Source organism: Ascaphus truei, chromosome 2, assembly GCF_040206685.1.
Source record: "Ascaphus truei isolate aAscTru1 chromosome 2, aAscTru1.hap1, whole genome shotgun sequence".
NCBI classification, from domain to species: Eukaryota; Metazoa; Chordata; class Amphibia; order Anura; family Ascaphidae; genus Ascaphus; species Ascaphus truei.
In genome coordinates, this window is record NC_134484.1 from 323,857,683 (window position 1) to 323,885,271 (window position 27,589).

At 43.2% G+C, this 27,589-nt stretch overlaps 1 pseudogene; it reads right to left on the reverse strand.

Annotated features, from left to right (window-relative positions):
• Window positions 1-3,609: 3,609 nt before the first annotated feature.
• Window positions 3,610-27,249, reverse strand: LOC142488241 (E3 SUMO-protein ligase KIAA1586-like; annotated as a pseudogene).
• Window positions 27,250-27,589: the final 340 nt, after the last annotated feature.

Below are 27,589 nucleotides of genomic sequence, written 5' to 3' on the forward strand. Positions count from 1 at the left end.
AATCCAGTTAGAGGTAGCTGAGCAATCAGGACTGAGTTAAGGCAGCTGTTTAAGGTGCCAGACCTGAGCAGGAAAGAGGAGAGCCTTTTCAAAACCAGGAAGTACGCCAGAGGCTCTGGTCCCACAGAAAGAGGATTGCCATTAACTAAGACAAGTCTGCTGGACAAAGCCCTTTCTATAAAGAACCAGCCTTCCATCCCTGCAGAGGATTTTATGCTGCTGTTGCACTATCCAGAAGGGATTACTTGGACTCTCCTGGGACAGAGCTCCCCAAACACAGATAAGAACTTTTATATTTCATGTCAGACGTTTACATAATATTGTTTGACCTGAAAGTAGATTAGCTACCCAGGGGGATAGCTAGGGGCCTACTGTATAATTCATCTCCCTAAAGGGGAGTAGAGTTTTGTTTTATGGTTTGTTTTCCTTAAAGGGACAGTGTGCTTAGTAATTGTCTGACTATGGAAAAATAAACCACTAAGTTAAAACCTTATCTACTGTTTGGGACTCTTCCTGACCCCAATGTGAGGCCATCCTGCTACACCAACCCATACCTGGGATCTAGATCCTGAATGAGTAAGAATCATGGGGTCCAGTTCCAGGGTCAGGGCAGGGTGCAGCGACTGGGTTGAGGTCACGGTTACTGTTCTGGGCTCAGGGTAGGAGAGAGGCAGAGTCCAAAGGTGGGCAAAATAGCACTCAGGGATTCTAATAAGAACAAGGTAGTGATTCCAACAGAAAAAAGGTATGGAGAACCTTGCACAGACATGTAGTGAGTGGGAATTACATTCTTCTAATGGGAGATGACAGGTGTAATCAATTTCCATCTCAACCTGAGGCTGACTTCCTATTTTGGAATTGAGGGAAGGAACTGACAGGAAGCATGATGGCCAAGGTTGCTTCAGTGTGGGCGAGTGAGGTCATTTTCTGTTGGCAGTTATCTTGGTAGATACAAAGGGAAAACAACCTCAAATTTCGGCCATGATATTATATTCAGCGAAATTAGGCGGCATCCATGTTTGAAGTCCTCACAGTATCCCCCATTTCAGGAACAGACTCTGAATGCCCAGGAGTGGGCTTGGGAGGAAAAGCATGGTGGAAAAACCTGATCAGGGCAGAAGCATGCACATAGCAAGCCTTGACCCAGCTCCTCTCTTCAGTACCATACCCCCTCCAGTTGACCAGGTACTAGAGAGACCATCAAGAGATATGGGAGATCATGATCGTCTGGATGACATACTCAGTTGACAATCCAAGGATATGGCTGCAGGACAGGTTAGAGTCATGGAAAAACGGTTCCAAATTACTGGTTTTAGCAATGAGACATGGAAGGTGGAGGAAATCTTGAGAGAAGTTAAAGTTTGAAGGCCACCTGGTTCACCCTCTGGGAGATCCTGTATGGACCAATAAAGCGCGGTCCCAATTTTGTGGAGGGCTGACGTAGACTGATATTACGCATCGAGAGCCAGACCTCATCCCCGACTTGGTATTCAGGCAAAGGCCTTCTACGTTTATCCACGCTGCTCTTCTGTGTCTCCACTGCCATGCGAAGGATAGCCTGTATGCCCTTCCAGAGATCATGGAGATCATCGGACCTGGTATCTGCTGCAGGGACACCAACTGCTGAGGACACCTACTGTCCATGGGCAGGGTAGTTGTGTTATACCCTTGTGCCGCCAAGAAGAGGAACCGCTCCAGGGTTTAATTGGTCCTTTCAGTCTGGCAAATGGATTGCAGATGGTTGGCGGAGGAAAAATCCTCAAATAATGACAAAAAGCCATCCAAAATCTCACTATGAATTGAGAGCTCTTGTCGGAGACAATCTGCATGGGTAAGCCGTGCAGGCAGAATACCTCCCCAGTGCAAATATACGCCAGCTCAGGAGCAGAAGGAAGCTTTTTCACAGGGACAAAATGTGTCTGCTTGGAGAAGCAGTCAACCACAACCAGTATTAATGTCATGCCCCGTGAGGAAGGAAGCTCCACAATGAAATTCATGGACAGTTGTGTCCATGAATGGGACAGAACCGGAATGGGGAGAAGCCCAAAGACATCTAATGACATCGTTCCACATCTTCGACCACCAGAAGGTCCGCTCAAGAAACTCGGTGGTCTTCATGATACCTGGGTGACCTACAAATCTGGAGTGATGATCCCTTTGGAGGATTTGTAGATGAAGAGGGGAGGGGACAAAGAGCCGACAAAGAGGTACCGAGAGGCCAGCGGGTAGTTGACTGGGCACTGTGGATGTGGTTCATGATGGGGTATTTATTGCGGGCACAATCCTGGACGGAGGGGTAATGGAGCTCTGTCAGGATCAGCTTGGCCCCACCCCCGTGGCGCATCCCGCGACGTCTTGAGTGACGTGTGCAAGCGCCGCATACACTGGAGGGGAGACAGATCAGGTACTGACTCCAGGCCTGCTCCCGTAATGAGACGGGCAGAGCACACCACACCCTACCATTGGCTGCTTGTCCTTTATAGGCTCAGCCAGCCCTCTTGCAAACTGGCTGAGCATAAACTCTGTTCTTGTGACTTGTGCTTATCTCAAGCTTTTGCTGTCCTGCCTCTGCCTTGTCTTATTCCCTGTATATTGACCTCAACTTACGCCCGGACTCCTGCCTTCTCTGACCCCTGGACCACGGAAACGACTATTCTACATTCTATACCACTGGACCCCGGCATCGCACAACGACAACCCGATCTCTCCAATCCTAGACCACGGCAAGTACCTCGACCAATCTGACTTCACCTACTCTGACCCAGCTACACGACTACCACTCTGCACTCCGGATGTGGCTGCTCAATTGCAGGTCGGTGGCTACCAACATCCCCACCTCAGCTTCGCGGCCCTGCCTTGTTTGTGGTGAGCACATGTTACTGCACCGACACACTTTATTCGAGCAAATACCCAGTATGTACCTGGCAGATACCTGGAATGCGCCGCTCCTCACCTCTGACAAGCCCCGTTGTGTTTGCCTTCCCAGCCTAGGTTCATGCCTGGCTGACGGGCGGCTGATCTGTTAAATGATAATGATTAGGATTTAATAGGCTGCAATGCTTCGCATGTCTACCAGCTGGCATAAATTCATGAATTGTAATGCAGTATATATATATATATACTGTGCAGTATTGCAGCCAGCGGGAATAAAATGCTTCAATCCCTGCTTGGAAAATACCTCAATGCACTCGGGCAGAAAACAGTCACAAACCTCAATACACCCGGGTATACCCGAATTCGTGGGACTAGCCCAGCTCGAATAAAGTGTGTCGCCAGTGTACATAACACCCGTATTGACTGGACAGAGGCGCTGCCCCTCCAGTGGAGCTCTCATTGCCTCCAGAATTGTTCGATCCCTTCCAAGAACCTATGTGGAGTATCTGTACCGGAACAGGTGAACATCCTGACATCTACGCAGAATTTTGGGACGTATTCAACAAGGCCCAAGCCGAGGAACTGCCAACCCCACCGGGCATTTGACAGTCCCATTGACCTTCTGCCTGGTGATATTCTCCCATGGGGAGCTTCTTATCCGTTGTCACCTCTGGTGACCAGGGTCATGAAGGATTACATCCAGGAAAATTTACAGAGGGGGTTTATTCGCAAGTCTTAATCACCCGCGGTGCGGGTTTCTTCTTCGTGAAGAAGAAGGATGGATCGCTCAGACCTTGTATCGATTACTGGGGACTCAATAAAGTCACGATCAAGAATCGGTATCCATTTCCATCTCAACTTGAGGATGACTTCCTGTTTTGGAATTGAGGGCAGAGATTGCCAGGAAGCTTGATGGCCAAGGTTGCTTCAGTGTGGATGAGTGAGGCCACTTCCTGTTCACAGCCATCTTGGTAGAGACAAAGGGAATACAACCTCAAATCTTGGCCATGATGTTACACAGCGAAGTCAGAAGGTACCCATGTTTCAAGTCATCACAGGCATAAAAACAGTTCCTTGTAATTTTATTATACAACTTTCAACTGAAATTGGGGGGAGAGGTTACCCTTTGCATTGGACAAAAGGGTGAAAGTGCGCAGCTAAAACATGATTAAACAGTGTATATAGAAACAGTGTGAAAGTTTAAATAAACAATGAATTGACCTTGTGGGAAATAACACTAATGTGACGTCTGCAGCCTTTCTTGAGGGGTGGCTCGACACCCCTAGGGCTATAGAAAAAACAAAAAGACAGGGTGCACAACGCACATAGTGAAGCACAGTTAAAAGATAATTTTACTAAAAAATTAATGGTTCTGCGTACATCAATATAATGAAAATCAAGCAGTGGGTTAGTGGGGTTACCACACAGAAGAAATGATCACAGCTCTCCACTGGAATGGACGCGAGGCACTGGATACCAGCAGACCACATCCAAGGCAGCAGCTTCCGTGAGACTTTTAGTCAGGGTAACCAGATGTTGGGGACCGGTGAAAAGTCCCGTATTGAAGTCCTGTTATGAGGCTCAGAAGCCTCCGTCAGTTCTACAGCAATGCAATTCCAACAGCACGCCGCTCAGACCCGTGGTGCGCCTTCTGATGACGTCACGACACTCTCCTTCTCACATGGAGCGGGGGAGAGAGCGCATTGGCGAACAACACACAGGGCAGGCAGGGTAGCAATAGTAAACACCCGTACCGACAGGCAGTGAGGCAGGGGACCGGGAGGCACAAGCCAAGAATAAACTTGACAAACAGTATGTCAGATAGATGAACAATCCAACAATCCAACTAGTTTCGTAATACACGGTTACTTCATCAGGGAATACAAAAAGCTGAGGGGGTACACATGATTAAATACCCAGCAGCCTCCAATCAATGATTAGAGTATCATATTACAAAACACGGCATTTGGGTAACACATGAATATTCATTAGCAAACCACAAGCAAAGTGTGCAGTTAAAGAAACAGAACATCATAAAACTTACACAATAAAAAGTACATAATAAAAATACATAATACATATGGAAAAAGTAGCTGAAAGAAAAAAAGCCACAGTTAGAAAAAAGCAGGTGTAGTTATAACACATTCAAATGAGTCTCAAATAGTTAAATAAAGATCAATATTGGGACCAGATGTCTATATCTTCGTTTAACCCATTAGGGCTCAAAGAGCCTAATTTGTAGATCCACAGAGTTTCTTGATAGGAGAGGTTTTTGATTCTGTCACCTCCCCTCCTATCTTTAGGGACTACTTTAATGCCTTTGAACATTAATTTGGAGGGATCTAAATTATGATAAATAGCAAAATGGCATGATAAGCTGTGTTTTTCATAACCATTTCTTATATTTCTAACATGTTATAAGAAATGGTTATGAAAAACATAGCTTATCACGCCATTTTGCTATTTATCATAATAAAGATCCCTCCAAATTAATGTTCAAAGGCATTAAAGTAGTCCCTAAAGATAGGAGGGGAGGTGACAGAATCAAAAACCTCTCCTATGCTGCCTTGGATGTGGTCTGCTGGTATCCAGTGCCTCGCGTCCGTTCCAGTGGAGAGCTGTGATCATTTCTTCCGTGTGGTAACCCCACTAACCCACTGCTTGATTTTCATTATATTGATGTACGCAGAACCTTTAATTTTTTAGTAAAATTAACTTTTAACTATGCTTCATTATGTGCGTTGTGCGCCCTGTCTTTTTGTTTTTTCTATACCCCTTGCATTACCTTAGGGGTTAGTAAAGCATTGCTTGGCAATGCTTTACTAGCCACTAAGGTAGTCAAGGAGGTAAGTAATGTATTTTAATATTGATATGTATATATATTTTTTTTATTTCAAACTTTTTTTATTAGGATTTCAAATTTGACATCTTACAGAATAAGTGAAACAATATCCATAGATATCTAAATACAAACAAACAACATCATAAAAGAGTAGTTTTTCTTCAAGCTCAATCTGTTTTCTATGACTCATTTATCGAAAGCCTGAGTTATGGGGTGGAATGGGTGCTCCAAAGTCAGTGGAAATTCCAAAATGTCTATCTTTAGAAATAAACAGGACTGGTGGACAGAATCAATAGCGGAGTGGGTACACTAAGAGATGTGATATGTGAGTCACCTTTTAAACACATATGTCTCCTTAAGGGGACCAACTATTGTACCCAAAGGCACTCTAGTGAGCACTCATTGGAGACAAGACAGTGCTATTGCTGGTACTCATCTATAATAATCACAAATAATACATATTAAACTCTTACCCAATCCATCTGTTTGTAAGATTCCGGCATAGTCCATCCAGGGGGCGTGCAAATCTGTAGATAGTAGTCCAGAAAGAAAAAGAAGAGCAAAACAGTGCACTGCCAGGGAGCCAGGTGGTGTAAATATAAAAAATCTATTTATTCAGCAACACTTCACAAAAACATACCCCCCAAGGGGTGAGACAGTACCTCCTACGCGTTTTGGACCATGTGGGTCCTTTATCAAGGAGTATGGGGGACAGGAAGAAGGGAACCCCCTTATATACACCATATCCTTAACAAATTACCAATCTACAATTTTACAATTGGCGCCAAAACCGGGTGCGTGCCGATATGACGTCATGTGTGTGAGCCCCCTGTGCTGCGTCCCAGGATTACCTGATCACGCAACCTCAGCCCACACCTCCTCATGACCGTCAAGTCGGCACACCCACCACAGTGATGGCTGCAAGGAAGGAGGAGGGAGTCTCCACCCCTATGGGAGGGCCCATAAAGACAGGCAGGGCCATGTCACGGACACAAACGGCCCATGTAAATCGGGCTGATGTGCCCACACCGCTGGCCCCCGATCTGCCTAAAGTAGCAAAGCCAACTGCACAGAGGGGCGCACCCCCCCCCCCCCCCGAATCCATAACGGGACTGGGAATAGACAGATGTATATAATGTGAATACACACATAATAAACTTTTGCTGCAACAATACACTATACTGTGCAAAAAATAGAAAACAGGGTCCCTTGTTCTCTCCTCCATATAGACAAATACAGATTTACAATTTAAAATAAAGTGAAACAACACAGACACAGGTTCCTTAACTTATTCCTAATCAGAAATTTGAACACATAATACAGCTATAAGAAAAGGGACCTGATACTGACAAAACTGGTTAAAAATATTAAGTGGAATATTTCAATCCTAAATTGTCATTCCACCATGAATCATTAGTCACCTATCTGGGGTAATATTGCAAGGAAAACGACACAATTCATTAAATTTTAAAACAATATTAAGAAATCAATTATTCTGTATGCTCTTTTAGAAAACATGTGTAAGAGAAAGACTTCACAGGAAATGCATATATACAGAACCAGTGTAAGTTGACAATTTAATAATAATTTGCAAATTAGTCAAAATATACTACACTGATTCTAAACATTCCCCGTTATGGATTCGGAGGGGGGGGGGGGGGGTGCGCCCCTCTGTGCAGTTGGCTTTGCTACTTTAGGCAGATCGGGGGCCAGCGGTGTGGGCACATCAGCCCGATTTACATGGGCCGTTTGTGTCCGTGACATGGCCCTGCCTGTCTTTATGGGCCCTCCCATAGGGGTGGAGACTCCCTCCTCCTTCCTTGCAGCCGTCACTGTGGTGGGTGTGCCGACTTGACGGTCATGAGGAGGTGTGGCCTGAGGTTGCATGATCAGGTAATCCTGGGACGCAGCACAGGGGGCTCACACACATGACGTCATATCGGCGCGCACCCGGTTTTGGCGCCAATTGTAAAATTGTAGATTGGTCATTTGTTAAGGATATGGTGTATATAAGGGGGTTCCCTTCTTCCTGTCCCCCATACTCCTTGATAAAGGACCCCCATGGTCCGCAACGCGTAGGAGGTACTGTCTCACCCCTTGGGGGGTATGTTTTTGTGAAGTATTGCTGAATAAAAAGATTTTTTATATTTACACCACCTGGCTCCCTGGCAGTGCACTGTTTTGCTCTTCTTTTTCTTACCGAAAGCCTGAGTTACCTGTGTTGAGTGCACGTGTGTTGTAAGACTACTGAACCTTCCTGTTTCAGGAGGGAAAAGGATAGAGAGAGCTGAGAAAGAAATGTAAGACGAAAATGGGGGGGAGGGGGATATGTATATTTTTAATATACATTTTACCATTGATTGCTATTGTGGCTATCTGGGCCCCCATTGAGAGGGCCTAGATAGCCACAGTGAAAATCAATGGGTTTATGGTTGACATTTTTGTTACAGTATTTTAAATGTAGTAGTGTATTTATTTGATACATGTGATTTTTTTTTTTTGCAATGCCCAAAAGCCTTATTTGGCTATGAAGGCTATTGGCCATTAATCTAGAGGGGGATGGAGGGTGGAGGGTGGTGGGACTTACTTTTTTGGGGGATAAAGAGATGGGGGTTGTTGACCTGGGGAGGGTGGTTAGACCTCCCGGGGGGATGGTGGGACAGGTTAATCCCTTGGTTACCTTAGCGGTTAGCACTAAGGTAACCACAGTGGGGATAGGTAGTTTATTTATCTGGTAACCTCAAGCATCGAATTGGTTAATGTTATTTTGATCACAAGATTCTGTAATAATAGTTGCAGAAATTAACAGTTGCCTTAATTCATACACCTCTCCCCTTTTGGGTATACTATAATGATGCAATCAGTTGCCCCTTATTATACCTAAAGCTAGTATCAACTACGGTCTTTAGATAATGTATTATTTATAGGTGCATTATTGAGCTTTGCCTCTGTTCTCTGTTGGGTATTCCCATCAACGCTGAATTTAACCACTAAATCCCTATCACTTGACAAATATTATACTGTATCAGAGTGTTTATTAAAAAGGGATTACTGGTATTTCGTCTCATTACTGTTGGCTTGATTTTTTTAATTACTGTTACACTCACAATAGGTAATATATGTTTTAAGTAAAACTAGAGTATTAAAAGTTATATTCTAATTGTCAGTGGTGGGCATTTAAGTGAATTTTTCTTTGAGCACTGTCTTGTGAGCTCACTATTTCACTGATTCACTTTAGGTTCACAGTTTGTACCCACTTATTATAATTATCGATCATTTCATTTGTTAATTGGTATGGCCTTTAGTGGATCACTCCCTGTAACTTTTTTTTGGCCCGAATATCATATTCTGTATATTTTTACCACAATCTTGATGAATCTGTAATGCCCGTGCTGCCCACACTGAGGTGGGAAGGTATAACACCACACACCCGCAGCAGCGGAGGCGTGCCTGGAAGGTGGATAGTTTAGCGTTACCGGGTCTGGGTTGGAGAGTGTAGGAGATGCGGTATACTTGCCGAGTCCTTGGATTGGGGAAGACAGGATAATAAGGGTCCGTAAGCCGTGGTCTGGGATTGTAGATAGCAGCGTAGTTTAAGACGTATGCAGTGTTCAAGGGTAGGAGAGATCGCCGTAGTCAAGGGTATGCCAAAGTCCAAAATCCAGGAGGGTCCACAAACAAGCCGAGTCGGTACACAAGAGGTTAACTGCAAACGAAACAGAGCACTGCACAACAGAAGTGAGCTTCACGAGGCTACATGGAGTTATGCTGAGCAAAGCATGGGAGTAAGCAGGAAGTATTTAAAGGCAGGACAGACCAATGGGGACAGGGGCGGAGCAGATGCGTGGACCCAGCAGAGCTGGGATAGGCTGCAGGCAACAAGGCAGGGATGAGAGACTTGCCATGCAGCTGGGGATCATCACACGTCATCGCGTATGCGCGCCGCGCTGGAGAGGTGCGCGCCGCACTGGAGAGGTGCGCGACGCATGCGGGAGGTGGGACCAGGTTCCGTGCGGCAGCTAGAAGAGCAGGAACAGTGGCCGCGGCAGCAGCAACAGGTAAGATGGGAACACACCACAAAGGACATGTTCCCTGATTCTTTACAGAATTCCATCTTAAAATTGCAGTAATATGATCCATAATTGTTTTTTCACCAGGTTCGAACTTAACTCCATTTTAATGGAGTTTGATGTATCCGGGCCTATATGAGACATTCATATGAATGGAGTGTAAGCAATATAACAATTTGTGCTCTCTAGCAGTCTAATTGCTTATAATGATAGCCCAAACTACTGGTAAGTCGTAGTTGTCTGAGAACATTCTGGGAAACACTTAGGGGCCTCATTCTAGTAGCTTCGATACCCACTCATCAAGGATTTTGAGCAGCTATCGCAAAATTTTGTTAGGTAGCTATTCAGAAAGCCTCAATGAAGATTTTACCTGATGTGGAGGATCGCTGAGGATTGCGTCGTGGATGGTGAGCTTCCAGATACAGAGGGTGAAGACATCTAAAGCTAAGAAAAATATTGAATATATGTAATTTTTGTTTTTCAGGTTTTTTAATTGTATTTTAATTTTATTTTTTTTGCTTGCCCATTGACAGTTAATGTATTTATCTCTGCCCCTTTAGGGTATAGATAAATACAGTAACAGGCAATGCATTTTTTGGCAAATGGTTGTTTTTAATTAATTGTTATGTTTTGTATTTCTGTTAATTGTTTTGAGTTAATTCTTATGTATTTGTAGGGCTTGTTTTAAAAAAATGTTTGGTTTCTTAAGGCATTTGATTTCTTTTATTGATGTGCTGTTTAGGCTTTTTCTTTTATTCTTCTGGTGTTTAGGCGTTTGATTTATTTAATTCTTCTGGTGTTTAGATGCTTGGGTATTTCTTTTATTGTTGTGTCTTTTTGGTGCCGTTATTTTTTTTTTAGGTTACCCATTGACTGCTATAGTGGCTTAGACCCATATTATTCGGTTCGGGGCATGATGTACCACTGTGCAAATCAATGGGTAGAGGGGGGGGATAGTTGCCCCGGGGTGGGTAGTTAGGCCGCCCGGGTGGGTAGCAGGGCAGTGGATTAACCCCATAATTACTTTACCGGTTACTAACCGCTAAGGTGATTAAGGGGTTAGGGGCCATTAGATTGTATTTTTTATTGTTGTGTTCCTGCCAATGGAGGACATGGACGTGGAGGATGGTGATGAGGACGACCTTCATCCTGGCAGGGGTAAGTGCAAGTTTTATTTATTTTATGCTGGCTGGATAATGTTTTATTTGGAATGGGCAAATGAGCTATTATCCAGATAATAGTGATTTTGCCCATTACTGTACTGTATGTGTTGGATGTATAGGAGGTGGGTATTAGATTTGTTGTTTTTTTATGTTTATTGGGGTAGAGAGATTGGGTGAAGGGTGTAGTTGCCCCAAGGGTGGGTGGATAGGCCTACTGGGTGGGTAGCAGGAGTGGTTAACCCCTTCATTACCATAACAGTTCCCACCGCTATGGAAGTGAAGGGGTTAACCAGTCCCGCTACCTTCCCGGGAGGTCTAACCTCCCACACTGGGGCAACTACCCCCTTCATCCACCCCTCTGCCCCAATAAACCTGTTGTTGCTTCATTTTTGTGGCTGAAATATGTCATTTTGTAAACTATTAAAGAGGGATGAATGTGTGAAATCAATGTGAGACCCTCAGACTGGTGATAAACATTGGTAAGGATATTAGTTTTAACATCACCAGCACTACTATAAACTAAGATATGTATGACTAAAGGGAACGGTTCCTTAGATACTCTTTGAGCTTACTACATTTTCCCCAATATTTGTTGGGGACAGAGTGCTCACCATTTCATCTCTTTCTACTTACCTTATCGGTTTGTGACAGATCTACTCAGGTCACCCCCCCCTGTTCCAAAGGACAACAACTTCATCAATATTCTAACAATCTGGCTCTAGTATATTTACAATTTCATGAATTTTTGTTCCCTATTTTGCGCTTTATATCCTGATTTTAAGTGATTACTGTCCATCAACCTGGCTTTCATATTATTGATAACTGCTTCCAGTAGTTTTTGTAGAGGAAGATTTACATATTTTTTATTCTCAACAAAGTCAATACATTTAAAAGTGTCAGAATTTGTGGTAGGATCAACTTTCTTTTCAAAGTTTCCACGGCTTTCTTTGAGCATTTCAAATGCCCTAATGGATCTTTTTGATACATTTTTCAGCTCATACTAAATTTAAATTTCTGCTTTGAAGGGCATTAGAAAGTAAGGACATTTCTTGCAATTTATCTATCATTAATGCTAAATCGTCTATGAAGAATCTGTTGCGAAGACGGGAAGCAATTCCTGAATATTGTTTATGTGGATAAAAATATTTGTATAAAGCTGGATAAGCACGCCATACGGCAAGTGTTGAGCTTAAGCTGCACGCAGCCAATCTTGGTCCCAAAACTCTACCAATCTTCGTAATTTCTAGTCCAAGTTCTTCAGAATTTTTGAAAAGTACCATTTGATTTTTTGTTTGATTGGTGAAAATCGTGTAGATTTTATCTATGAACATTTTGTAGTGATTCACCTGTTTTATGTGATAGAATCATCAAAGACAAGTAGCAGATGGTGATTTCAATAATGTAAAAAAAAAATCTAATGCCTGGAAAATCTTTTGTAAGTCTGGTGCTCACCCCTGATTTGCAACCAAGCATTACACTTGCACCATCAGAACAAAATGCAACCAAATTATTTCTCAAATATCCCATATCAAATCCAACACCACACAAACTTTTTAACAAAGTTTTGTGCATAGTCTCAGCATCCTGTGCTTCCAACTAAATCAAATTGAGGAAAATTGTAGGCGATAGATGACAATCTTCAACTTCTACAAAAATTATGATCACTGCTTTATTAGATATGGTTGAAGCTTCATCAATGATGACACAATTGTCTATTATTTTAGTAAATATTTTTTTTTAATTTCGCTTGCAATGTGATCAACTATTTTTACAGCAGTTTTCCGAGAATGGAGTCCCACTCCTATATCCAAACCATTTTTTGCTTGCAGTTCGATCTCATCTTAAATGTCAGAAAATGGCCTATTTCTTTTTGCTAAGCGGTAAACAGTATTGAAGACTTTATACTGTATGTAGAGCCAATATATTTTTGGTTAATTTTGTCTATGCATTTGGTAATTACATCATCAGTATGACATTTCAGTTGTGCCACACATATAGCGTGTGCCTGTGATGAAAAGTGTTCATTAATTTGTTTTCTGAGAGGAGCTTGCTGGATGACTTTATTTTTTCCTCATGCTTCAATACTGTAGCTTTTCCATTCCTTCGATACATGAATTCCTTTAATGTTTATGGAATCAAATTAGGTATAGTGATCACAACCTAGTTTCTTGTTGCGAACAGCCAAATCAACATATATTTTTTAAAATTCCGTCGACCTGCTTCATATTCCAGCAATCAGGAAGAGCAACTGCTCGATCTTCATCTCTTGTATTAGAATAGGATTATTCATCATCTCTTGGTGTTAGATGTTTACCAGGATCCTCATTCCAAATTGCAGATGCAGCTGCTGAATCTTCATCTCTGATTTGTGCAGTTTTCTGTAATGGTAGACCAGAGCTTTTAACACCAAAATACCTGGATCCTTTGAGCAAAGCAAGAAATAAAATAAATTGCGATTTATTTATAGAATGAACATACACAGCTTGATTTACAATTACAACGAAAAATACACTTACACTGGCGGCACACTTTATTAGAGTGCGGCCAGTTCCGCAAGCCGGAGATTTCCCGGCTTGCTAGTGGCATCCCCTCGGCGTGCCGCGCGTCACCGATGCGCGGTCACGCGTCATCGGGTGCCTGCGCCCCCTGCACGCGCGTCCAGGGCTCCCCGAGGGAGCCCTGGTGTCCCGCGATGTGGGGGACGGCGGCAGGGGGTTCCGGGGGACCCGGCGGACCCGAAGAGGAGAGGGGGAAGCCCCGATCGGCGGGCCTCTCCTCCGAGGCTTCGGCGCGCACCCGGGACATCCCGGCGCACGCCAGGTTACTGTCGCGGTCGAGACCGGGCAAATGCTCGAATAAACTCGGCCGCGACAGTACTTGAACTGGGTCAAACAAAATAAAATGTTCCCAAAACGAAATGTTGCCAAAACAAAGTCTCTAGGAGCAATTTCCCAGGAGCGGGAGTTTCTCGCAAAAAGAGCCTGAAACAGTCCTCGGTCAGCAGCACAACTTGCCGCTGTTGTTTACTCCGCTGGAGCTGCTTCTTTCGTGATGAAACTTTATAATCTTGAAACTTAGATGAATGCATGAATCCTTAGATGGTATGAAACTCTTACAGCATGATGAATCTCATTCCTGATGGGCTGCACAGGTTCTTATAGGGTTAACATTCCTATGCCTCACTAGTACAGCCTATCTTCTCAGTGGGAATATTTCCTTCTCTCTATCACGGAGTTGCATATATTTAGCAAACCTGGCAGAGGGCTTCTTATTTTGCTCTAGGCAGGTACAAACTTTGCACCTTGGACACTTAGCATATGAGACCCTGCCCCTCTTACCTGGTGCCGTTCAGGCTGGGCAGGGTGACAGCTGGCCAGAGAGCTTATTGAAGTTTCCTGCCTTTCCCCCTCCTTGCTAACAAAAGGGTTTCTTCTTCCAGGTAAGGTTTAACAACTCCATATCCTGGATTGACTTTGAAGATTAGAGGGCGGAGTAGACCCTCTGTTTCCCATGCAAATGGATTTGTATCCATACTGAATGACTTCCTCTGAACATTACTTTAATAACAATATAAACCTTGGGGACTTTTAAAACCATTTTCTTTATCACATATGATACACTTATGATACATATGATAACTTAAAAACATATAACTCTCACCACCTTATACCTGTGGGAGATACACTGAACCCCCCCTTGGTTTTGGGGTTCTTGGGCATATACCGGGGACCTTTGAATGTAATTCAATTCCCTGCCCGGTCTTACTGTTCCTGGTCTGTGCTAAGCAGGGGGATTTGGCGGTGAGCTGCAAACTGCTTTCTATTGAGGATTTTATCCAGTGGTCTGTGTTCCTCATGTCATTAGGAATCAGGGGGGATTCATGAGTACATGTTTCGGGGTAACCCGCAACACTGGCCACCTTCTACCCAAACACACCCTGACAACATTTTACCGTAAAATCACCCCTGAAGCTCACGCCCTGCACATCTCCGCTGGTTGGCACTCCTGGAACAGTAAAAATACACATACACTTTTATTACAAATACAGTTACATGCCAGGATTGGGTTGAAGAGCTGAGAATCACAATACCCCAATATGTCTCAGGGGGACCCAGCAGGGCCAAATACCTTTATTAATGGCCTGGGTACCCCCTCATCGTCACATCTTCCAATTGGACATTTCATCTCCTTTTGGTGTTAGATGTTCTCTGGGATCCTCATTCCAAATTGCAGATGCAGCTGCTGAATCTTCATCTCTGGTTTTGTGCACAATTGGAAGTGGACATTTCATCTCTTCTTGGAGTTAGAAGTTCCCTGGGACCTTCATTCAAAATTGCAAATCTCATTTTTTTATGAAATAATTAATAAAACCTGTTGTTGCTTCATTTTTGTGGCTGAAATATGTAATTTTGTAAACTATTAAACAGGGATGAATGTGTGAAGTCAACGGTGAGGCCCTCAGAGAGGTGATAGACATTGGTAAGGATATTAGTTTTAATACCACCAGCACTACTATATAATAAGTTATGTATGACTAAAGGGAACGGTTCCTTAGATACTCTTTGAGCTTACTACGTGTTCCCCAATATTTGTTGGGAACAGAGTGCTCACCATTTCATCTCTTTCTACTTACCTTATCGGTTGGTGACAGATCTACTCAGGTCACCCCCCGTTCTCTCCTGCTAGTCCAGGAAAATCTAGGACACACAAACACTGGAGAAGTTCCTATGGGAACCACGTTATCTGGTTCTTTTCTCCATTCCCCCTAAGTACCTAACAATCAATACTGTTTACACTAAACCCTGCCTGCTGCTCACGCTGGTTATATGGACACCTTTTATTCAGCAGCAAAGTGTGAAGACCCTCCTCACCCCTCAAATGAAGCCCTGTGCTTAGTGGCAGGACACGCCTCTGCTAACAGTTTGCAGACACCACTGCAGCTTTAACTGCCTACCATTTTGAAACCAGAATAGCCTTTTCCAATAGACAGAAGAAATCTCCCTTTGAACCCACAAAAATTCAGCCTAATTATTTGTGTCTGTTAAGAACAAAAAAAAACTTATTGGCAGGAAACATCTAAGGAGTGGGAAAAAGTAACGTATTTTCAGAAAAAGTGAAATTTGCCAAGGAAATAATTGTAAAAGTAGTTTGGACTAATTCATTTGTCATGAATTCTGCAGATGTATTTAGCGATATGGAAATGTATGTGTTTGTAAAGAACGAAAATGTGGACACTGAAATCTAAAATTTGTTGTGTAACGTATGGCAGCGATACATTGTTCCACTGTTTCAGGTTTCATTCTAAAATAAATAAATGAATGCTGGAATCAGTCTTGATAACATGTTGCAATTTTAGCAGTGTTAATGTTAGATAATGATAAATTGTTGGTACATATACTAAATAGTTTTTGGTAGGGTTTGTTTAAGACAGAGGCAGGGGGGGAGAGAGATGGAGGGTGAGAGATGGAGGGTGACAGACAGAGATGGAGGGTGAGAGAGAGAGACATGGGTGAGAGAGATGGGGGTGAGATAGAGACGGGGTAAGAGAGAGACAGTTGTGAGAGAGAGAGACGGGGGTGAGGGAGAGAGACGGGGGGAGAGAGAGACCAGGGGGGAAAGAGAGACCAGGGGGGGCGAGACCAGGTGGGGGGAGAGAGAGGCCAGGAGGGGAGAGACCTGGGTGGAAGAGAGACCAGGTGGGGGGGAGAGAGAGACCAGGGGTGAGAGACCAGGGGGAGGGGGGAGAGAGTGACCAAGGGGGGAGAGAGTGACCAGGGGGGTTGAGAGAGACCAGGGGGAACCATTGACAAGACAAATGTCCCTAAGTGCAACCTATCTGGGCTGTACTGTGCTTTTATGCTGTGTGAGTGCTTCATGTTTTATCTTTTTTTACATAATAAATCTTTTGGCTTATGCTAATTCAGGCTCTGCCCATTTTCCACATTTGGGTATTTGGGAGAGGAGCCATTCGCTCACTACACCTATTAGGTGAAATACTGAGAAGACAGGACTGACTCTATCTACCATCCCTAATCAGACTGACATCACAAAGACTATCACTCTGAGGGAAGGGGCTCACACAAGGCCGTGTGAGTTGTTTATATATTGCTCCTATTCATCTGCATCCATCCCTTCACCCTCCCCCTCCCTCCCCCCTTCCCCCCTCCTTCCCCCTTGATTATACACTGTGTAACTACTATATGTACTAACTATCTTCATATACTATTGTCTCTCTTACCTTTGAGATTGACAGCATGCGCTGACCTTTATCCTGTTTTTTGCCGCCTTTGTAAGAAGATTCTGGGTTTCATCTTCTTTTGGTCAAGCTGCAAGGGCTAGTATATATAACAAGGGCTAGTATATATATATATATATATATATATATATATATATATTTTTATTCACTAGCTTACCTGTGTTACATGCATACACGTTACACAAGTTAGGGAGCGCCCCAGATTTGTTTTTGTTCCTGTATCTCAGGAAACAGGGGGTCTCAGGACCTGAAATCAATGCGTTTCTCTCCAGAGATCCCCTGCTCCCGCACAGTAATATTACAATTGTAATAAAAACACTGTGATCGCCTGTGAAAGCTGTGCATGGTGAGGTGGGTCTCCTTGTGCAGCTCAGATTGCATTAAAATCACAGGCGGGAGAACTTGGAAAACATCTCAGATGAATGTGCTGCTACGCTGTACGGTTTTGGCATTTTCCTACCTCACGGTTTGAGAAGGGTTCAGATTCTTTCTGAATACCGTGATAACTCAAATAAACTGTTCAGCGGGAACATGCCAAACCTTGCGAGATAGCATACTATATAACTCATCAAAGCTACTAGAATAGACCCCTTAGTATTTTTAGCAATGTCTGCCAATATGTCATGCAGAGAGTGCTTGTCAATTGAGGCATGTGTATCGCAATAGTATACACAAATCAACCAAAAATAAACCGGCGCCTAAAACAAATCCAAAAATATACTGTGGAAAAAACCTGACCATATAATATCCAGTCCTGTTGAACTAGGGGTCTTCCGGTGAGTTTTGATGGTTGACTCAAAACATGTGGAAAGCAAACCAGAGCCCAATCATAGTGTGTAACTATAAAAAACTATAAAAGCTATAAATAAACTGCTGATAAAACAAACAAAGCTTACAAGACCAACACACATTAAACGCACTGACAAACACTAACACTAAACTACACAACACCTAGTGATGAGCCAAACAATGACTGATTTAATAAAATACACTTAAAAAATAAATGATAACATACACAGGGAATATAACTTGAGCCCTGAGGCAGTGAACTCTTCCACGAAACACGTAGGGTTGTGGGATTTGACGAAATTGGACATCTGCAGAAGCTGCAGAATCTGTGGAGAGCAGGACGAGCAGTTTGGAGCATGGTGGCGAGTGATATACACTTCCGCATGTGCGCGTGCAACTAGGGAAGTGTCAGTAGTCGGTACACGGAGCGGCAGCATGTGGGCATAGTGGTGAAGCCCAGCCCAGGCAGTGTTATCATCGGGGACTACCCGGAGCAGCGGTACACGCGGTGGCGGGACCAGCTATGCGGGGAGCGAGTAGCAAGTCTGCTGATGTGGACATTAACCCTTGGAAAATAACTATCTACCATGCTTATTTGAATCGTGTTTGCTGTAAGTAGGATTTCACTTTTCCCTTTCCGGAGCAGAGTTTTCACGTCATATTCCCTGTGTATGTTATAATTGATTTTTAACTGTATTTTATTAAATCAGTCATTGTTTGGCTCATCACTAGATGTTGTGTAGTTTAGTGTTAGTGTTTGTCAGTGCGTTTAATGTGTGTTGGTCTTGTAAGTTTTGTTTGTTTTATCAGCAGTTTATTTATAGTTTTTTTTATAGTTACACACTATGATCGGTCTCTGGTTTTCTTTCCACATGTTGTGAGACAACCATCCAGACTCACCGGAAGACCCCTAGTTCAACAGGACTGGACATTATATATGGTCAGGTTTTTTCACAGTATATTTTTGGATTTGTTTTAGGCGCCGGTTTATTTTTTTTATATTTCCGTATGTGCTTTGTATTAATCATATTGTTCCAGGCAGCCTTTCCTATATTATAGGCACATTTGGTATAGATCAGTAGCGTTTGTTTTACACTACATTAATTATTGCATCAGCGCTGAAGCACATTAACCTTTTTTTTTTGCAATAGGATACACAAACACGGACTAGTCTAGAAATACATGCTAGCATAAGGAGAACCTCCCAGTTGGATATGTCAATCCAGAATTTAGCTGAACATTTAATAGTTCAGCAATAAATTCGAACATTACAAAAGTAGAACATTATAAAAAGCGAACCACCATATTCAGTTTAGTGGAGATCTCCCGCAGACAGCTGGAAAAACGGAGCACCACAGGCACAAAAGGAAATCAGGGTTTATCACTGATTCGGTAAAAAAAAACTGTGTTATGGGACATCAGACAATAGTATATTTTATACTTATCTTCCTGTATGGGCCTGATCATGGAGAATACAATCAGACATGTGGAAGTTCTTGCACAGCATGAGCACAACATGAGTTGCAGAGATAATTCTCTAAGTTATAAATAGGGCTGCAAAGTTTCAAGCCCTTAATGTTTATCTTCAGGTCAATTCCCACAATAAAAATAGCCTCACGTGGTACTTCTCTCCAGGATTGTACTCTGGCTAGTGCACAAGTTGATACCTTCACTGTCTAAGAGTTCATGTGTATGGTTGTTCGTCCTACTCCATATGGTTCTCTAGTTCTCCTGTCCAGGCATGTGCAGTGTATTGAAAAATGTGTCTCTGTGACATGAAAATCCCCATTACTAGCACTAGGTACTTTGATGGATGGATGTTATTTTTGCATCTCAGCAGCTTTAAGGATACCCGTTAATAAGAAAAAAAAGCGATTTTTGTTGCAGACTGTTTGCTATACCGTTCCCCGTGGCTGGTTATCCCTTTTTAACTAGTTTTTTTAAAAACTGTTTATAAAGCACCTACCGTTCGCCAATCTGATCCTATTAAAGATTAGGACGAGATTTATAGCATTTGCATAGGACTTATATGTGACAAAGGTGAAAAGGAAGTGCGCAACTATTAAACAATACCACACACGTGAAGTGATAATACAGTGATAATAAAGGTATATTACGTGACCTATTAATCAGATTGGAGCGTCTGCAGCTGTGGTACCGGGGATGGCTCAGAGCACCCCCTAGAACGTCAGACAAATACACAAAAAACACAGCGCACAACGCTCATAGTGCATTAAAAGTATATTAAGACAGTAAATCAATAAGGTAATTATTGTGCGTACATCAATAAAATTCAATTAAGCATTTTGGGGTAAGTTACCCATCCACCAGCATTGTAACCCGGATCAGATGTCATCAGCAGGGACCATGCACCAACACTGTGGACCGGATCAGTTGTCATCTACTGGGACTGGAGCTGGTGAGTAAGTCCCAGATTTCGAATGGGTAAGTAGGGAGTCCTTTAACTTTGCCCGGTAAAAGTGCGCAGTGTCCAGCTACTTGCGGCTCACTGGGGAACGGCCGTGTCCCGCGGATCCTCGCGACGGCTGGTCTCTCTCCTTCTATCTTCCAATGGGATAGCGACAAGGGGGGGAGTGAATCCTTACAGAAAAAAACTTATCAACAACAACTTTATTATTCATAGACAACACACAATGATATAGAAAGCGATTCTAAAACAAAAGAAAAAAGTATTAATGCATCATAATATATCAAACAATTACAATCTAAAAATATATATATACACTAGCAATCTGGAACAAATGGAGTATGGACATTAAATAGAAATAAAAAACTTTATAAAGAAGAAGCATGAACTAAAAAATGAACTAAAAAATGAACCTTGGCAAAGGGACATAGTTTAAATCATATAAAATCCCAAAGTTTGTTAAAAATTATTTCCCATATCAAAAATATATACGCTTTCTATATCATTGTGTGTTGTCTATGAATAATAAAGTTGTTGTTGATAAGTTTTTTTCTGTAAGGATTCACTCCCCCCCTTGTCGGTATCCCATTGGATAGGACGTCCGTGTGACGGACCAATGGGCTGCTAGCGTGGGGTATTTTAATGTCAGTTATTGTACCATTCTTTTGTCCCTGATGAAGAAACCTTTATGGTTTCGAAACGCGTTGGAAGTTTGCTATTTGACTCTCTGCCCCGTTTTATACTGATCCGGCCACCGGAGAAGAACTGTGACGTGACGCGACGCGAGTTGTAGTGACGTCACTACCCGGAAGTGCTGGTGCGGTGGATAGAAGAAGAGAGACCAGCCGTCGCGAGGATCCGCGGGACACGGCCATTCCCCAGTGAGCCGCAAGTGGCTGGACACTGCTCACTTTTACCGGGGACAGTTAAAGGACTCCCTACTTACCCATTCGAAATCTGGGACTTACTCACCAGCTCCAGTCCCAGTAGATGACAACTGATCCGGTCCACAGTGTTGGTGCATGGTTCCTGCTGATGACATCTGATCCGGGTCACAATGCTGGTGGATGGGTAACTTGCCCCAAAATGCTTAATTGAATTTTATTGATGTACGCACAATAATTACCTTATTGATTTACTGTCTTAATATACTTTTAATGCACTATGAGCGTTGTGCGCTGTGTTTTTTGTGTATTTATAGGACTTATATACATGTTGAATTTTTCACCTCCGCTTTATTATGAATAAAGATTAGACCATTAAAGCCTTTTCATACAGTAAGTTAAATCTTCACTTTAGCTATAGCAATCCGTAACAGGTTCCTGTTTGTTCGTTCGCTTAATGTATATGCTTCTCCTATCTATAGATTTATTTGAGCATATCATTATTAAATGCACATTTTTAGTCTCATTCATATATCACCAACAATTTGTTTACTCTTTACCAGTGTGCAACATTTTGTGGGGTTTATTTTAGTTTTTTCTCATCTTTACTAAAAGCCAGAACCAAAATCCGGAACAGAATCTAATGCTGTCTTTGCACTATTCTACTTTCCTACTTGTTATTCAATGCTGAACAAACAAATGGCAAAATGTTCCCCGGGTAGCATCCAATTAGCCCACGTCCCAATATTTGTAAAATTCATCAAAAATATTTGTACGAATTAAAAAAGTTTAATGGTTTTCTTTTTTTTTTAAGGTGTCAAAAATAATGTCTACAATTCATTTTAAATTTGCTGCCTCTACAACTGCTAGAAAACTGTCATCCATTTCAGTGTAGCACATTGGTTGTATGGGCGTTATGCCATATTTTGGGGACAAGCTAAAGCAGATTGTCTGCAAAATAGATGTTAGATTCTTGTTTTTTATTGTGCCATGTGCAGTATACCAGCGTGTGGTTCACTGACACATTTGCATTTGTACTCGTAAACTCCATCAGCCGCCTTTTCCTTGTTGGAAAAACATTTTAAAAGCAGCACGTCGGGTAGAATTACTTTGTTTTGAAATAGATACAGCTCCCTCTTCTCTTCCTGTTTATTAAGAGAATTACTAAACAATAGTCATTCAAATGCCAATCACTCATGTTTTCAAAAGTCGAAACAGCCAGCAAAAACTACTGACAGACAGCTATGTACGTCTGTAACTCAGTCTGTGCTAAAAGGCTGTGTAATGTGGCAGACTTAAGCTTGTAGGGTTCAATGTTAAAATGAACATGAAGTTAAAGGTGACACGGTGTGCTACTGTCAGGGTTCTGCTCGCCACAAACCAGGACCGGACCGCGAGGCTGAGGTGGGGTTGTAAAAGCACCGACCTGAGACCGCGCAGGCTGATCCGGATTGCGCAGTTCGTAGTCATATGTCGCAGGATCAGGATTGGAGAAGACAGCGTCGTCGTTGTAGAAGCCAGGGTCAGGACAGGAGACATCAGGATAAACATTGTTCAGGCAAGAGTTCGGCAACAGGTAGTCAGGAGAGCCCCGCTTCAGCTTAGGAGCGCGGGGTTGGCCTCTGCGCGAGCGGCGACTATGGCCCATGGTACTGGTCACAGGAGATGGTAGGCAGACCAGAGTAGCACACCGCTTTGCTGCACGGGTGCACCAGTGCTACAGCGCAAGAGTCCTGAGCGGGCTAGGGAATCCTCTGTCTCAGCGCAGGAACCAGGACACGGCCTCTCTAGATTAGGGAAAGAGTAGGCCCCAGGAACCAGGAAGCTGAAGATACACAGGGAAACCTCCGCTTCAGTGCAGGAATCCAGGAGGCTGAGGGACGCAGGGACGAAGACCTCTGCTTCAGCACAGGAGAACAGGAGTGGACCGCTGCGTGAATATAGCAGCCGGTCACAGGAAACAAGGAGCTGAAGTGAACAAGAAGAGTACTCAGCTACAACACAGGAGACTGGAGCAGACCGCTGCGTGAATATAGCAGCCGGCCTTAGGAAACCTGGAGCTGCAGACAACAAGGAGAATACTCCGCTTCAGCATGAGAGACAGGAACAAGCGAGGGCTTGTGGCAGAACAGATAGTGACATCCAGGAAGGACTATGCTCGGCAGGGAGCATTATGGGAAGACAATACTTAAAGGCCAGTGGGCCAATCCCCGGAGGGGGGTGTGAAGGTACTGCTCCAATGAATGAATGCAAGTCTAGGTTGCAGTGATAGGCTGCACAGCTGCAGTAGATACCAGAGGGAGTGTGTATAGCTTTGGTGAGTGAATCCAGGCTGCAGCAAACATCAGGAGAGGTGCTCCAGGACTGCACCAGTCTGCAAGGTAAGGCAACCAGTAAACTGCGGAGCGGATTCCTTACAGCTCATTTGCACGTCATTTCCCAGAATCCCTTGCTGCAGTGGGAAGCACTGAATGCTAGGCGATAATGGAGAAAAGGAGGTCTGCAGAGCGGTCTGAGAAATGTGAATGTGCTCACAATTGGTATTTTTATTTAATTTTTTTTTAATTCTAAAATTCTTCTCACCGTTATCACTCAGTTAATTTATAATTTTTCATGTGAGTAGGAATTTTGGGGCCTTTTAAAATATACAGTACGTGTATTCCTTTTCTTTCTATCTACACTAACATGCATCAATGGAACTAATGATGTTGAACTGTGGGTGCGATTGTAATAGATACAAGGAGACCACTTGAGACAGACATCTTAAATAGAACTCACAGAAAATGCATTTTTAAAGCAACCACATTTCTAGATGGCTCAACCAGAACCGGGGTCAGTGAGCAAGCAATGTGTAGCAGGCAGATTAGAGCAGGGGTGCGCAAAGTGGGGGGTACCCACCCCAGGGTGGCGCAAGATTTTCCAGGGGGGGCACAGTGGTTGCAAAGGCCCCGCGCTATTCCCCAAGGCATTTAAATTAAATGCCGGGGGATTGCGAGGCAAGCAATTTGCATATTGGAAAATGTATCATATGTAAAAGTGAATGCATTATGAAACTGTTTAACACTAAACAATAAATGCCGTGCACACGTATCTATCTATTGGAGAGGACATTCTTCGGAATTGGCTTTCCGAACCCCCGATTTGCTTAATCGCTCAACGTTTGGAGTTTTTAAACAGCGCATAGGAGCAGGGATAGCTCTGTGTATGCGTTATTTAAGGCATTGAGATAAATAGATAGAGATACAGTACATACTTGAAAATGTGATGGATCTCTCAAAGTATTTTTCCAAACCCTAACACCTAAATGAATTAAATGTATTTTGTCTTAAAAAGTTTTTAAAAGGTCTTCCCCCTCTTGCTCTCTCTTTTCTCCCCCCCCGCTCCCCCCAAGACCCTTCCTGTGGAGTAGTGCATGTGCAGCCTGGCGACAGAGGGAACCCACACAGGCAGCGACGGCGGAAGTTGGCTCCTCCGGCAGGAGGATGGACACAAGCAGAGCCTTGGTTGGGGGCAGGGGATAGGGAGTGTTAGAGGGGAGGGCCTGTAGAACTGCAGGAATGCCGTTCCGGCTGCTAAAATAAGTGCCAGACGGGTGTGCCCTGCTGTACAACTGTTAGAGGCCCATCCTCCGGCTGTGGAAGGATGGGCCCCTAACACATGTGGGCCCAGGTGCAGCTGAACCGGCTGCACCTACGGGAGTTCCTGTCAAAGGTTGCAGTGATATGTCTCATGGGTCCATGTAGCTATCTCAACAACTCGTCTTCATGCCGCACATCGATTTTACAACGCGTGCAAAACATACTAAAATAGAGTAGCATATTTGATTAAATACTTGCAAACCAATAGAGATCCGTTTTCCATTCCTGTGTGATTTATAGAAATGTGCAAAACCGGACCAAAAAACATAATGCATTTCTTTTGTTTTTTTTATCCGCCCTTTGCTGCAGTGAGCCTCATGCCTGCCATTGATTTCCTTGAAGTAAAAGCTGCTGTCAGGATAATAACCTGCCGAAACACCCTGACTGATTTCTTCTCTCTGCAGAATCCACACGGGATGGATGTGTATGTTACATTTGGGATAAGAATAAGGTTTTGTAGTCGGGGTAAGATGGTTTTTACAGATACTGATCCTAAAAGTCGGTTTAGAATTCACTGATTGGGGGTTGGCATAGAATCAACTACCACCCGTTGTTAAGCACTTGCAGGCAGTAGCCAAAGAAAGGCCTAACTGACTACTGAAAGGTACAATTGTTCCCTTCATTAAGAAGAGTGAAATACGCAGCCCATTATTTTGTCAGAAAAAAAAAAAGATTGCTCCATTAACGTAATTAGGGGAGCAGATTAACCAGGCTCTTCCGACAGTAGCTGAAATGCAAGAAGCCGACGTAAGAGGAATGTAAAACTGCCGAACCGATCTGTGAAACTTTATTTACTTTACTTTGTTTTTTCTACAGACATGTTCACGACAAGGAGTGTCCGGAGTACACCAGGGCATTAGGTAGCTTGGCAGGAATGGCTTGAACAAGAGGAATGGGGAAAATGAAACTCACGTCAACTACTGTTTGTGTCTCATTACTTAGCATTCCTCATCACTAAGGCGGTAATTCCATTTACTCTGAAGTGGCTGTTCGTGCCGGTGGTTAGTGGCCAAAAATCCCCCTTGACGTGGATAGGATTTTCAAACGAAAACGACACATACGGCCACTTCAGAGTATATATAAAATGAACCCCTAAGGGGGATAAGGAGCAGCATGTTTCCTGCAGCATTATGGTAAACAAACTTATCAGGGTGTTTCCAGCTTCTTCTACACTAGGGGTCTTCGGCTGAGCCACTGATGAAGCCATCTGCGCTGAAGCAGGGATATCCTGAATACCTGACCTGTTGGTAGCTCTTGAGGACTGGAGTTGGCCACCCCTGTTCTACACATTGACACCTATTCAATATGCTGGCAAGATGCGTCTGAATGTCAGGGTTTCATTAGATAACAGCACTCATTTTGACTGTATATATATATATATATATATACATATATATATATATATACACACACACACACACACACACACACACACACACACACACACACACACACACACACACACACACACACACACACACACACACACACACACACACACACACATATATATACTGGGAAAAATGGAGTCATCAATCATTCAGATTGATCAAAGAAGAAAATCTAGACACATCCCTTAAAAAAAATGCTCTGAAAATAGTCCTGTTAAATCAAAAAAAATAGTTGATTGTGAAGATGTACCTTCCCCCCCCCACAAGCTAGTGTCTACTTTATCTTCTTGTATATGTCTGCTGTTGTCAAGACTGAATTCAAGTTGTCACGTTTGAACTTCTGAACATAGACGTGAAACATTTTTGCTAATATTTACAAATCAGGCAAAATTTCACAAAACCTGCAAGCATGACAGATATATATATATTTTGTGCCCATGTGCAAGGTCACATGACTCTTTTTATACTAAAGCTTTGAAAAAGAGTAGCAGGCCAAGGTGAGGTTTTCTAAACAAGTTGTTTGTTTTGCCACGCTGTTTCGGTCAAATAGTATCACGTTTATCCTAAAGCCCTTTAGAGACATTTATTAGCCATTTTTGCTACATTCTGATGAAATTCTGTCAAGATTAGCACAATTCTGAGTAAAGTAAAGTGAATGCAAAAAGTTTACAAAAATACAAAATGTAAGAGAAAACTGAGCAATATTTTTGCAAAGCATATTTGTACACATTTGCCTATCCCTAGTTCTGATACAACTTTCTCATTTTTGTTTTTATTATGATTAGCTGGTCCGGCTGGGAAAATTGCAGGGCTCGGTGCAGGGCAGTGGTGCAGGGCCTCTTACCTTCTACTGTGCGATCGCTTGCCGTCAGAATCCCTCCTCCCGGCCCGGCGATGTCAATGGGATGCCGCATTACGTCGTGACATCACGCGGCGTCTCGTTGTCATGGCAATGCGACGCCATGTGACGTCGCGGCGCCATGAGGAGAGATACTGACAGCAAGAGATCGCGTAAGGGAGATACAGAAAGTAAGGGAGTTACAGAGGCCCCACGCTCTCCCCCGACAATCGGTTTAATTGTTGTGAGGAAGAGCACGGGGTTCTGTAACCGTGGGGCTTGGTGCAGTGGCACCGACTGCACTGCCATCAAGCCAGCCCTGATATTTGCTACCATCATTTATCTATGTTATCAACATATTCTCCAGTGAGAAATAATGGTTGTGAAAGACAATATCCTGCCCAGAAATATTATGT